General features: G+C 44.9%; 1 protein-coding gene across 3 annotated transcripts in view; it reads left to right on the forward strand.

The window, feature by feature from the left end:
* The first annotated feature begins 10,401 nt into the window (after positions 1–10,401).
* The window catches only part of LOC138662924 (gastrula zinc finger protein XlCGF53.1-like), a 32,139-nt gene continuing 28,517 nt past the window's right edge, over positions 10,402–14,023 (forward strand). For 2 of the 3 annotated variants that reach the window (XR_011318093.1, XM_069748932.1), the window contains exon 1: positions 10,402–10,467. The gene's annotated coding sequence lies outside the window, so the exon portion shown is untranslated. The remainder of the gene's footprint in view (positions 10,468–14,023) is intronic. The other variant, XM_069748928.1, reaches the window with a different exon arrangement.

The following is a 14,023-nucleotide window of genomic DNA, read 5'->3' on the forward strand; positions in this document are numbered from 1 at the left end:
GAGGAATATTGCATGAGAAAAGGAGAAACCTAGTCAGAGATAAAGAAAAAGAAAATGGAGGATTATGGAAGGTAAACATATAGGAATAAAAAAAGAAAAGAAGGAGTGGGATATGTCAATAAATAATATAGGGGGTAGAGAATAGTATCCAGGAGTATAGCATATGGTACTGACAAAAGCGAGTGTCTATATATCCGTAAGATCCCAAGGACTAAGATGCATATAACAGTAATGTATACATAAGATAGCAGTCGTGAGATGAGTGAACTAGTTGTGCCTAGAGAGAATCGTGATGAGGAGTCCTTCGGTGGATATTGGTTGCCAAGACATGCCAGGTGAAGGGTATAGAGTGCCCGTCATTTTAATAGAGGCGATTCTAGGAAAAACAGAAACATATATTAATATTGCATACAAAATGCCGTAAATACAATGGACAAAGCTGAATCAATTGCACTAAGTAAAAACTGACAACTCATATTCTCTATTGAGACCCTTTGGTGTCAATGTATCTAATGTGTAGATCCAATATGCCTCCCGTTTTTTTAGGGTGAGGATACTGTTCCCGCCCCGGTGTGGTGGTGGTACCTGTTCTAGAATTAGAAATTTTAGCTGAGAGATATTATGTCCTGCAGTGGCAAAATGGTGAGGTATAGGTAGAAGGAGGTTCTTACACCGGATAGTCGATTTATGTTTCGACACCCTATCACGAACCGATTGTGATGTTTCACCTACATAAAGCAGGCCACATGGGCACTTTAAAACATAAACCACATATGATGAGTTACACGTAAAAAAGCCTTGAATTTTGTATTCCTTTCCCGAGCGTGGATGTGTGATGGAATCCCCCTTCAGGACATTGTTGCACTGTGCACAATGGAGGCATGGGAAAGTACCTTTTCTTGGGGTATTAAGAAAAAGTTGTCGTGTGACGGTGTTGGGGCCTACGTCTGCTTTGACCAGGGTATCTCGAAGATTAGGGGCCCGTTTAAAGCAAGGTAAAAATGGCTGTTTAAATTCAGGAACATCCGGATGTGCTGTAGAGAGTAACGGCCAATGTTTACGTATGGCTTTATGCAAGATGTACACGGACGGATGAAATCCATGTACAAATGGGATACGCTTCATGTTGTCTCTCTTGGGGGTGTTGGAGTTGGATACAGTCCGGGAATTTTCTAACAGAGCAAGAGGATAACCTCTGGCCTGAAATTTCCTTGTCATGCCCTCTATACGTGATTCCCTAGTCTCAGTGTCGGTTACAATCCTTTGTACCCTTTGGTATTGTGCTTGTGGAATAGATCTCTTGGTTGAGGGAGGATGTAAGCTATCGAAGTGTAACAGACTGTTACGGTCTGTATCTTTGAAATATAAATCAGTACTCAACCGGCCGTCCCTGTCCTTAATAACCAGTGTATCCAAAAAGTTAATCTTGTCCTGACTCGTGTTGATAGTAAATTCAATACCAGGCCATGAGACATTAAGGATGGCAAAAAAGTTATCAAGAGACTCAGCAGACCCATGCCAAATGCAAAACACATCATCAATGTATCTTTTCCAAAGGATAACATGATCCTGAAAGAGGGAATTTCTATAGATGACGCTTTCCTCGAAGTCTATCATATAGGCGTTAGCATATGGAGGCGCTGCGTGAGACCCCATAGCTGTCCCCCTTACCTGTAAATAGAAAGTTTCTTGAAATAAGAAAAAATTAGAAGTTAGGATTAGTCTCAATAGTTCGGTACAGAGTGATATTTGATCCGGATTCATCTCCGCACCCTCCAAGAGGCGGCGGGCGGAGTCCACCCCCTCACTGTGCGGGATAGACGTATATAAGTCCCTGACATCGAGGGTCACCAATAGAGCTTCAGAGGGTATCTGATGGATTTCACGGATGAGGTGGAGAAAGGAGCCTGTATCAAGGAGGAAGGACTTAGATCCCTTAATGAGTGGCGTTAGTATTTTCTCAAGGTATCTTGCTATAGGGGACAGCAGATAGTCAGTGGAGGCCACAATTGGCCTACCCGGAGGGTTTTCAAGATTTTTATGAATTTTGGGTAACGTGTAAAAAACTGGTGTAATAGGGTTAGGATTTGTCAGAAACTCACACGTTTTTTGGTCTAAGACCCCCAGATTGGTATATTTATGTAAAATAACCTCAATCTCGTGGTGAACCTCAATCTCCATCACACCAAGTTCACCACGAGATTGAGGTTATTTTACATAAATATACCAATCTGGGGGTCTTAGACCAAAAAACGTGTGAGTTTCTGACAAATCCTAACCCTATTACACCAGTTTTTTGGCCGTTACTCTCTACAGCACATCCGGATGTTCCTGAATTTAAACAGCCATTTTTACCTCGCTTTAAACGGGCCCCTAATCTTCGAGATACCCTGGTCAAAGCAGACGTAGGCCCCAACACCGTCACACGACAACTTTTTCTTAATACCCCAAGAAAAGGTACTTTCCCATGCCTCCATTGTGCACAGTGCAACAATGTCCTGAAGGGGGATTCCATCACACATCCACGCTCGGGAAAGGAATACAAAATTCAAGGCTTTTTTACGTGTAACTCATCATATGTGGTTTATGTTTTAAAGTGCCCATGTGGCCTGCTTTATGTAGGTGAAACATCACAATCGGTTCGTGATAGGGTGTCGAAACATAAATCGACTATCCGGTGTAAGAACCTCCTTCTACCTATACCTCACCATTTTGCCACTGCAGGACATAATATCTCTCAGCTAAAATTTCTAATTCTAGAACAGGTACCACCACCACGCCGGGGCGGGAACAGGATCCTCACCCTAAAAAAACGGGAGGCATATTGGATCCACACATTAGATACATTGACACCAAAGGGTCTCAATAGAGAATATGAGTTGTCAGTTTTTACTTAGTGCAATTGATTCAGCTTTGTCCATTGTATTTACGGCATTTTGTATGCAATATTAATATATGTTTCTGTTTTTCCTAGAATCGCCTCTATTAAAATGACGGGCACTCTATACCCTTCACCTGGCATGTCTTGGCAACCAATATCCACCGAAGGACTCCTCATCACGATTCTCTCTAGGCACAACTAGTTCACTCATCTCACGACTGCTATCTTATGTATACATTACTGTTATATGCATCTTAGTCCTTGGGATCTTACGGATATATAGACACTCGCTTTTGTCAGTACCATATGCTATACTCCTGGATACTATTCTCTACCCCCTATATTATTTATTGACATATCCCACTCCTTCTTTTCTTTTTTTATTCCTATATGTTTACCTTCCATAATCCTCCATTTTCTTTTTCTTTTTATTTATCTCTGACTAGGTTTCTCCTTTTCTCATGCAATATTCCTCTTATTACATCTCCCTTTCGTTCCCCTTCCCTATTCCCCGTATACATGACTTTCCTGCATTTTGTATCATCGTCTTGTAGCCCTCCCATCTCTTATACCCCGCCCTCCTTTGTAGTATATGCGCCCGGCATCGATGTGGAACGCACTCTCTGGGTGAACCGCACCACCATCTTCTTCCGTTCCACAGCGGCCGGCGTTTCGTCACATCTGGTCAGGAGTCTCCGCCCCCTGGTCTCGGCGCCTTCCTTTGGCGCTATTTAACTCGGCGTTCTCCACCACTTCTCAGACTTGCGGTGGACGCCGTGTCTCGAGGTGGTTTCTCTTCCCCTCCCCATCTAGGATCCTAAGGTAATCCTTCTACAGCGGTTTCTACTCCTGCTATTACACCTCTCTCGATGGTTCATTATCCTAACCCTTCTTTTTCCTTTGTTCTCCTCCATAGTCACGGGTCATTTACCCGACAGGTGGACATTTCCCACCATATTACATACGCTCTCCAGGTACCAGTTTTGGTTACTTCTCCTCTCACACTGGCTGTGTTTCCACATTTCTATTATAACCCTCTCTGTATCTCCTTTACAGCGTGCTTCTTAATACTTTATCTATACTAGGGCGACCCACGTATGTGAGTATCAGGAGGTATCCCCTTGTGTTCCTGCACTGTATGGTGCTCTTATCCTTATTTTACTCTGCTCCCCTCTTGTTTAGGCGCCATATCTATCCATATCATATTCAGTTACATTGGATTTGCCTCTCAGGCCTACATAGGCACGGTATGTGTGTCTGCTCATACTCTCTATTTCTTCTTTTTTTGCCTTTTTTCTTCTCTCTTTTTTTTTTTTTTTTATCACCGGTTCTGCTCCATCCATCCTCCCACTCCTGGTAAATAACTTGGTCATGCTCGTTCATCGTATCTACACCCTACCGGGCTATGATATACCCTGCTTAGCCACCACTTGTTCAGCTTTATATCACTGCTCATAGTTGGCCTCCACAGGCACGATATGCATTTCCTTTGGCTCCACCCTCATCCTCTTAGTCCCGTCCACTGGCTCGTTCACGTCCTCCCTTCCGAGTGACACTTAGCCTGGCTATTTGCTACAATTTCCTTATTTATACTCACATATAATGTATATGTCACATATATTTTGACCTATAACTTCATGTAAACCTTGTCTGTTTATTTGTGTTCTCCTTGTATATACTTTAGTTATTTTTGTACAGGTTGTACTTGCTTTTTGTTATTTCCTTCCTTTTTTTTTGTTGTAGTGACTGATGAAAGTCCCAAGGGACTGAAACGTTTCTTGTGCTACAAATAAATCATTTCTACGTTTACAATTGTTTCTACGGTTACTGAAGTTGAGTGCTAATACATTTGGTCATGACTGTATATTGTAATCCGAATGTGGTTAACTTCTTCTTCTTCTTCTTCTTCTTCTTATTATTATTATTATTATTATAGTGCTTTGTAACAAAGCACTGTATTGTAATCCGAATGTGGTTAACGTCTTATTATTATTAGGCTTTTTTCCGCAATTAATGCGGCCCGAACCGCTGCACGCACAGACTTGAGTGAGGCGTCATTTCGAAGCCAGCGTCCACGAGAGGTGTGCTAACTATTTTTCGTGTCAATTGGATTTGTAGTTTTGGCGCAATTTGTGTTTGAAAATTTTGTATTTCAATGGGGAAATTTTCACATAGGGTTATATTGGCCTGATTTCTGAGGCAATTTCAAATGTAACTGCCACCTGGGCTGATTAGCTCATTGATATGCGCAGTCAGACCCAGTTACTATGCCAACGCCTACGAACTCTACATGACCCCACCCGGACACAGGTTTTGCCAGATAATATCAGCTCTTAAAGTGAAAGGAACAGCACAGCATAAATGCAAATCTAGCTTAATCACATGACCATGCCGCTGAAAGAGAAGAGAACATGCACCAAAGTGGATGTAGAAGCCCACTGCACACCCTTAGGGAACCCAGGCAGTATTGCTGCCCCTAAAGGACGCCGGTCAGTATTGCGGCTCTTAAAGGACTCCAGGCGGTTTTAAGGCCCCAAAGGGACCCCAGGTAGTTTTAAGGCCTCTCAGAGAGCCCGGGCAGTTTCAAGGCTTCTAAGGGACCCCGGGCAGTTTTAAGGCCTCTAAGGGACCCCGGGCGGTTTTAAGGCCTCTATTGGACCTCGGGCAGTTTCTAGGCCTCTAAGGGACCCCGGGCAGTTTTAAGGCCTCTAATGGACCCCGGGCAGTTTTAAGGCCTCTAAGGGACCCCTTGAAGTTTTAAGGCCTCTAAGGGACCCGGGCAGTTTTAAGGCCTCTAAAGGACCCCAGGCAGTTTTAAGGCCTCTAAGGGACCCCGGGCGATTTTAAGGCCTCTAAGGGACTCCGGGCAGTTTTAAGGCCTCTAAGGGACCCGGGCAGTTTTAACTCCTTCACAACCTTTGACGCCACGTAGGCGTCATGAAAGTCGGTGCCAATCCGACCTGTGACGCCTATGTGGCGTCATGGAAAGATTGTGTCCCTGCAGATCGGGTGAAAGGGTTCACTCCAATTTCACCTGATCTGCAGGGACAGGGGGAGTGGTACTTTAGCCCAGGGGGGGTGGCTTCACCCCCCTGTGGCTACGATCGCTCTGATTGGCTGTTGAAAGTGAAACTGCCAATCAGAGCGATTTGTAATATTTCACCTATTAAAACTGGTGAAATATTACAATCCAGCCATGGCCGATGCTGCAATATCATCGGCCATGGCTGGAAACACTGATCTGCACCCCCCCACCGCCACCGATCCCCCCCCAGTCCTCCGATCAGTCCTATGCACCGCTCCGTCCTGTGCTCCGCTCCCCTGTGCTCTTGTCCGCTCCCCCCGTGCTCCAATCACCCCCCCGTGCTCCGATCCAACCCCCCTGCACTCCGATCCACCCCCTGTGCTCCGATCCACCCCCCCGTGCTCCGATCCCCCCCGTGCTCTGATCCACCCCCCGTGCTCCGATCCACCCCCCCGCGCTCCGATCCACCCCCGTGCTCCGATCCCCCCCCATGCTCCCCCCCACCCCATCATACTTACCAATCCTCCCGGGGTCCGTCCGTCTTCTCCATGGGCGCCGCCATCTTCCAAAATGGCGGGCGCATGCACAGTGCGCCCGCCGAATCTGCCGGCCGGCAGATTCGTTCCAAAGTGCATTTTGATCACTGTGATAGGTTATATCACAGTGGTCAAAATAAAAAAAATAGTAAATGACCCCCTTCTTTTGTCACCCCCAAAGGTAGGGACAATAATAAAATAAATAATTTTTTTTTTCCACTAAGGTTAGAATAGGGTTAGGGTTAGGGTTTCGATATGTGCACACTTATTCTGGTCCTCTGCGGATTTTTCCACTGCGGATTTGATAAATCCGCAGTGCTAAACCGCTGCGGATTTATGGCGGATTTACCGCGTTTTTTCTGCGCATTTCACTGCAGTTTTACAACTGCGATTTTCTATTGGAGCAGTTGTAAAACACTGCGGAATCCGCAGAAAAAAGTGACATGCTGCGGAATGTAAACTGCTGCGTTTCCGTGCAGTTTTTCTGCAGCATGTGTACAGCGATTTTTGTTTCCCATAGGTTTACATTGAACTGTAAACTCATGGGAAACTGCTGCGGATCCGCAGTGTTTTCCGCAGCGTGTGCACATACCTTTAGAATTAGGCTGTGTGCACACGGTGCGGATTTGGCTGCGGATCCGCAGCGGATTGGCCGCTGTGGATTCGCAGCAGTGTTCCATCAGGTTTACAGTGCCATGTAAACCTATGGAAAACCAAATCCGCTGTGCCCATGGTGTGTAAAATACCGCGCGGAAACGCTGCGTTGTATTTTCCGCAGCATGTCAATTCTTTGTGCGGATTCCGCAGCGTTTTACACCTGTTCCTCAATAGGAATCCACAGGTGAAATCCGCACAAAAAACACTGGAAATCTGCAGTAAATCCGCAGGTAAAACGCAGTGCCTTTTACCCGCGGATTTTTCAAATTGATGCTGAAAAATCTCACACGAATCCGCAACGTGGGCACATAGCCTTAGGGTTAGGGTTGGAATTAGGGTTGTGGTTAGGGTTGTGATTAGGGTTATGGCTACAGTTGGGATTAGGGTTAGGGGTGTGGGGGGGTTAGTGTTGGAGGTAGAATTGAGGGGTTTCCACTGTTTAGGCACATCAGGGGTCTCCAAACGCAACATGGCGCCACCATTGATTCCAGCCAATCTTGTATTAAAAAAGGCAAATGGTGCTCCCTCACTTCCAAGCCCCGACGTGTGCCCAAACAGTGGTTTACCTCCACATATGGGGTACCAGCATACTCAGGACAAACTGCGCAACAAGTAATGGGGTCCAATTTCTCCTGTTACCCTTGTGAAAATAAAAAAATGCTTGCTAAAACATAATTTTTGAGGAAAGAAAAATGATTTTATATTTTCACGGCTCTGCGTTGTAAACGTCTGTGAAGCACTTGGGGGTTCAAAGTGCTCACCACAAATCTAGATAAGTTCCTTTCGGGGTCTAGTTTCCAAAATAGGGTCACGTGTGGGGGGTTTCTACTGTTTAGCCACATCAGGGGCTCTGCAAACGCAACGTGACGCCCGCAGAGCATTCCATCAAAGTCTGCATTTCAAAACGTCACTACTTCACTTCCGAGCCCCGGCATGTGTCCAAACAGTAGTTTACCCCCACATATGGGGTATCACCGTACTCAGGAGAAACTGGACAACAAATATTGGGGTCAAATTTCTCCTGTTACCCTTGGGAAAATTAAAAAATTCTGGGCTAAATAATTATTTTTGAGGAAAGAAAACGTATTTATTATTTTCACGGCTCTGCGTTATAAACTTCTGTGAAGCACTTTGGGGTTCAATGTGCTCACCACACATCTAGATAAGTTCCTTTCGGGGTCTAGTTTCCAAAATGTGATCACTTGTGGGGGGTTTCTACTGTTTAGTCACATCAGGGGCTCTGCAAACGCAACGTGACGACCGCAGGACATTCGATCAAAGACTGCATTTCAAAACGTCACTACTTCACTTCCGAGCCCCGGCATGTGCCCAAACAGTGGTTTACCCCCACATATGGGGTATCACCGTACTCAGGAGAAACTGGACCACAACTTTTGCAGTCAAATTTCTCCTGATACCCTTGGGAAAATAAAAAATTGCAGGCTAAAAGATCATTTTTGAGAAAATAAATTTTTTATTTTATTTTCATGGCTCTGCGTTATAAACTTCTGTGAAGCACTTGGGGGTTCAAAGTCCTCACCACACATCTAGATTAGTTCTTTTGGGCGTCTAGTTTCCAAAATGGGGTCATTTGTGGGGGATCTCCAATGTTTAGGCACACAGGGGCTCTCCAAACGTGACATGGTGTCCGCTAATGATTGGAGCTAATTTTCCATTTAAAAAGCCAAATGGCGTGCCTTCCCTTCAGAGCCCTGCCGTGCGCCCAAACAGTGGTTTACCCCCACATATGGGGTATCAGCATACTCAGGACAAACTTGACAACAACATTTGGGGTCCAATTTCTCTATTACCCTTGGCAAAATAGGAAATTCCAGGCTAAAAAATCATTTTTGAGGAAAGAAAATTTTTTTTTTTCATGGCTCTGCGTTATAAACTTCTGTGAAGTACCTGGGGGTTTAAAGTGCTCAATATGCATCTAGATAAGTTCCTTGGGGGGTCTAGTTTCCAAAATGGGGTCACTTGTGGGGGAGCTCCAATGTTTAGGCACACAGTGGCTCTCCAAACGTGACATGGTGTCCGCTAACAATTGGAGCTAATTTTCCATTCAAAAAGTCAAATGGCGCGCCTTCCCTTCCGAGTGGTTTACCCCACATGTGAGGTATCGGTGTACTCAAGAGAAATTGCACAACAAATTTTAGGATCCATTTTATCCTGTTGCCCATGTGAAAATGAAAAAATTGAGACTAAAAGAATTTTTTTGTGAAAAAAAGTACTTTTTCATTTTTACGGATCAATTTGTGAAGCACCTGGGGGTTCAAAGTGCTCACTATGCATCTAGATAAGTTCCTTGGGGCGTCTAGTTTCCAAATGGGGTCACTTGTGGGGGAGCTCCAATTTTTAGGCACACAGGGGCTCTCCAAACGTGACACGGTGTCCGCTAAAGAGTGGAGCCAATTTTTCATTCAAAAAGTCAAATGGCGCTCCTTCCCTTCCAAGCCCTGCCGTGCGCCCAAACAGTGGTTTACCCCCACATATCTGGTATCAGCGTAATCAGGACAAATTGGACAACAACGTTCATGGTTCAGTTTCTCTTTTTACCATTGGGAAAATAAAAAAAATTGTTGCTAAAAGATCATTTTTGTGACTAAAAAGTTAAATTCATTTTTTCCTTCCATTTTGCTTCTGCTGCTGTGAAGCACCTGAAGGGTTAATAAACTTCTTGAATGCGGTTTTGAGCACCTTGAGGGGTGCAGTTTTTAGAATGGTGTCACTTTTGGGTATTTTCAGCTATATAGACCTCTCAAACTGACTTCAAATGTGAGGTGGTCCCTAAAAAAAATGGTTTTGTAAATTTCGTTGTAAAAATTAGAAATCGCTGGTCAAATTTTAACTTTTATAACTTCCTAGCAAAAAAAAATTTTGTTTCCAGAATTGTGCTGATGTAAAGTAGACGTGTGGGAAATGTTATTTATTAACTAATTTGTGTCACATAACTCACTGGTTTAACAGAATAAAAATTCAAAATGTGAAAATTGCAAAATTTTCAAAATTTTCGCCAAATTTCTGTTTTTATCACAAATAAACGCAGAATTTATTGACCTAAATTTACCACTAACATGAAGCCCAATATGTCATGAAAAAACAATCTCAGAACCGCTAGGATCCGTTGAAGCGTTCCTGAGTTATTACCTCATAAAGGGACACTGGTCAGAATTGCAAAAAACGGCAAGGTCTTTAAGGTCAAAATAGGCTGGGTCATGAAGGGGTTAAAAAAAGAGCCGGACTGCCATCACTATTCCCTGAGGCCCCTGATCTCGTGACCCCTGACTCCTCCCTCCTGTGACCTCATCACGGGTCCTGTGCGCACAGAGCAGCCATATATGTGGAGTGCGGCTCTGCAGGTGGAGGTATGTGGAGATTCCCCATTACTGAGCGCGGGGACATTAACCCCTTCTGCACGGAGACTCTTTATAAGAATCATAACGTTGTTGTTCTGTTTCTTGTAATAGATACATACGAGCCAACTATGGAGGACAGGAAGTGAGGGAGCGGATTGTTCTCCTAGTACAGGGCCCCTTTCTTGGCCCCACACAGTGTAATGCCCCCATTATGCCCTGTAAGCAGGGTTCTGCCCCACACCCAGCTGCCTTGGGCACTTTACCATGAGCTGGTGGGTCGCCCGCCTAGGCTGTGGGGTACTCGGTATTGGGTTCGGTCGCACTTAAAGACGATGTCACGATGGCTGCGACCCGGTCCGTGGCCCTGGGCACCCATTTAAAGGGAAAGGTATTTTAAAGGGAACCTGTCACCCCCCCCTCAAGGTGTTTTTAACTAAAAGGGCCACCTTGTGCAGCCCTAATGCTGCATTCTGTCAAGGTGGCTCTTTTAGTTCGGGTCCTTAAAATGCTGAAATAATGTGCCCCTCATACCTGAATTTGTCAGCACAGACATCTATATATCTACCTATTCTATTTGTATTTACTGTATGTAATCCATCTCTTCTATCCTGTCGGCTCCTGCGGTGATTTTACACTACCGCGGCTGCTGAATTACCAGCTTTTCTTCTATCTGTCTACTTATGTAACATACAAATATTATATATATATATATATATATGTATATATATATCTGTGTGTGTGTCACTGACATCTATATATCTATGTAATCTATGTGTATATATCTGATCTATCTATTCTATTCTAACCTGTCACGCTGTGATTTTACTGAACGCCGCACATGAATTGCGGCTTTTGGGGGGACCCTCTATTCTTGATAAGCAATAGTGTTGAGCGATACCGTCCGATACTTGAAAGTATCGGTATCGAATAGTATCGGCCGATACCCCAAAAGTATCGGATATCGCCGATACCCGATACCAATACAAGTCAATGGGACACCAAGTATCGGAAGGTATCCTGATGGTTCCCAGGGTCTGAAGGAGAGGAAACTCTCCTTCAGGCCCTGGGATCCATAATAATGTGTAAAATGAAGAATTAAAATAAAAAATATTGATATAATTACCTCTCCGGAGGCCCCTGGACATCACCTCTGGTAACCGGCAGCCTTCTTTGCTTAAAATGAGCGCGTTTAGGACCTGAGAATGACGTCGCGGCTTCTGATTGGTCGCGTGCCGCTCATGTGACCGCCACGCGACCAATCAGAAGCCGCGACGTCATTCTCAGGTCCTAAATTCCTAGAATGAGGAGTTTAGGACCTGAGAATGACGTTGCGGCTTCTGATTGGTCGCGTGGCGGTCACATGAGCGGCACGCGACCAATCAGAAGCCGTGACGTCATGGAAGTCCCTAAACGCGCTCATTTTAAACAAAGAAGGCTGCCGGTTACTAGCGGTGATGTCCAGGGGCCTCCGGAGAGGTGAGTATATCAATATTTTTTATTTTAATTCTTTATTTTACACATTAATATGGATCCGATTCCGATTCCCGATACCACAAAAGTATCGGAACTCGGTATCGGAATTCCGATACCGCAAGTATCGGCTGATACCCGATACTTGCGGTATCGGAATGCTCAACACTAATAACCAACCTTGCTTAATCTGACAGCTGAGGATTGCAGCCCCCAGCTGTGAGTTTTTCCTGGCTGGTTATCAAAAATACAGGGGAACCCACACAGTTTCTTTTTTTATTATTTATTTACAGCGCAGTAGCGGTTGATGAATTCACCCATCAGCTGCTTCGGCTCTCACTGTTATTAGCGGCTGTAGGTGTCGGATGATGGGAGCTGTAGTCCCAACAGCTGACACCAGTGACCTGATGTAAACTTTATACCCCCGATCACAGATGAGCGGTCATGCTGTCTTCTGACAGGTTGGGAACCGCGGCTCTCTGACCAGCGGGAATGATTTTACCGTCGATCAGAAGCGCTACGCCGGTGATTACCATGCAGTCACACAGCTTGGGAAACACCGGCTTTTGTACTGTGCATGTTCGGCTATACTCGATGATTTAATCAACGATTAAACGTGAGCTGAACAGAACATTGAAATATTTGCTCATCTCTAGCCATAATACTGTGTGAGGTGCTGTGGGGGGCATCATACTGTGTGGAGACCTCATACTGAGCTACATGGGCACACAGGAGAACAATTTCTTTGTGATGAGTCAGATAGAAAGTGAGAAGTACAGACCTTTGGTCTATATGATTGCAGTGCTCCAGAATTGATAGGGTGTTGTGTGCCAGGAGGGAGACATCAGATAGTACGTCCTGAAGGAAAGCAAAGATATAATGACAGTAAGAATTCGGATTCCAGGCAGGGAGCATAGTGGAGACAAAGAGCAGGAAGAGGTCATTAGCTCAGGTTTGCTGCACTATTGTGGCTTATAACAAAAGTTACCGGTATGTACCGCCACATGTAACCGGAAAGTTCCTGACTCTGCACAATGCAGAAGAAGCATTCATAACGTGTCGTGCCTGCTATCTGATGTATATACTTCTCATCAAGTTCTTGTTAAGTGAAGGAAAGTCTATTTTTGAACTTTGGTCTCCCTCATTTATCTCCATACCATCTGGTCTGGGCCTACAACGACAGCATGCAATCTGCAGAGTCGGGAGATATGACAAATATATATATATACAGTATACTAGCTGAAGAGCCCGGCATTGCCCTGGCATAGTAACTAACTGTGGTTAGTTATAACAAATTATAATGATTATTCTCCATCTCATAATCCAGTGCCCCTATACTATTATTATTATTTATTTATATGGCACCATTGATTCCATGGTGCTGTACATGAGAGGGGTTACATACAAATTACAGATATCATTTACAGTTAACTAACAATCACAGACTGATACAGAGGGGCGAGGACCCTGCCCTTGCGGGCTTACATTCTACAGGATGGTGGGGATGGAGACAGTAGGTTGTAGGGTTGCAGGAGCTCCGGTGTTGGTGAGGCGGTAGCTCCGGTAGTGTTGAGGAGGCAGCGGGTTCAGTGCAGGCGGTAGGCTTTCCTGAAGAGATGGGTTTTCAGGTTCCGTCTGAAGGATCCGAATGTGGTTGATAGTCGGATGTGTTGGGGCACAGAATTCCAGAGGATGGGGGATATTCGGGAGAAATCTTGGATGCGGTTGGATGAGGAGCAAATAAGTGTGGAGGAGAGAAGGAGGTCTTGGGAGGACCGGAGATTACGTGAGGGAAGATATCGGGAGATTAGTTCAGAGACGTATGGAGGAGACAGGTTATAGATGGCTTTGTAGGTCAGTATTAGTCATTTGAACTGGATACTCTGAGGGAATGGGAGCAAGTGATGAGATTTACAGAGGGGAGAAGCGGAGGAGTAGCGAGGAGAGAGATGATTTAGTCAGGCAGCAGAGTTAAAGATGGACTGGAGAGGTGCAAGGGTATTAGCAGGGAGGCCACAGAAAAGGATGTTGCAGTAGTCATAGCGGAAGATCATCACACATCCTGCATCCCATAGTCCAGTGCCCATATGCCATC

The sequence above is a fragment of the Ranitomeya imitator genome, chromosome 2 (assembly GCF_032444005.1).
Source record: "Ranitomeya imitator isolate aRanImi1 chromosome 2, aRanImi1.pri, whole genome shotgun sequence".
Taxonomy (NCBI): Eukaryota; Metazoa; Chordata; class Amphibia; order Anura; family Dendrobatidae; genus Ranitomeya; species Ranitomeya imitator.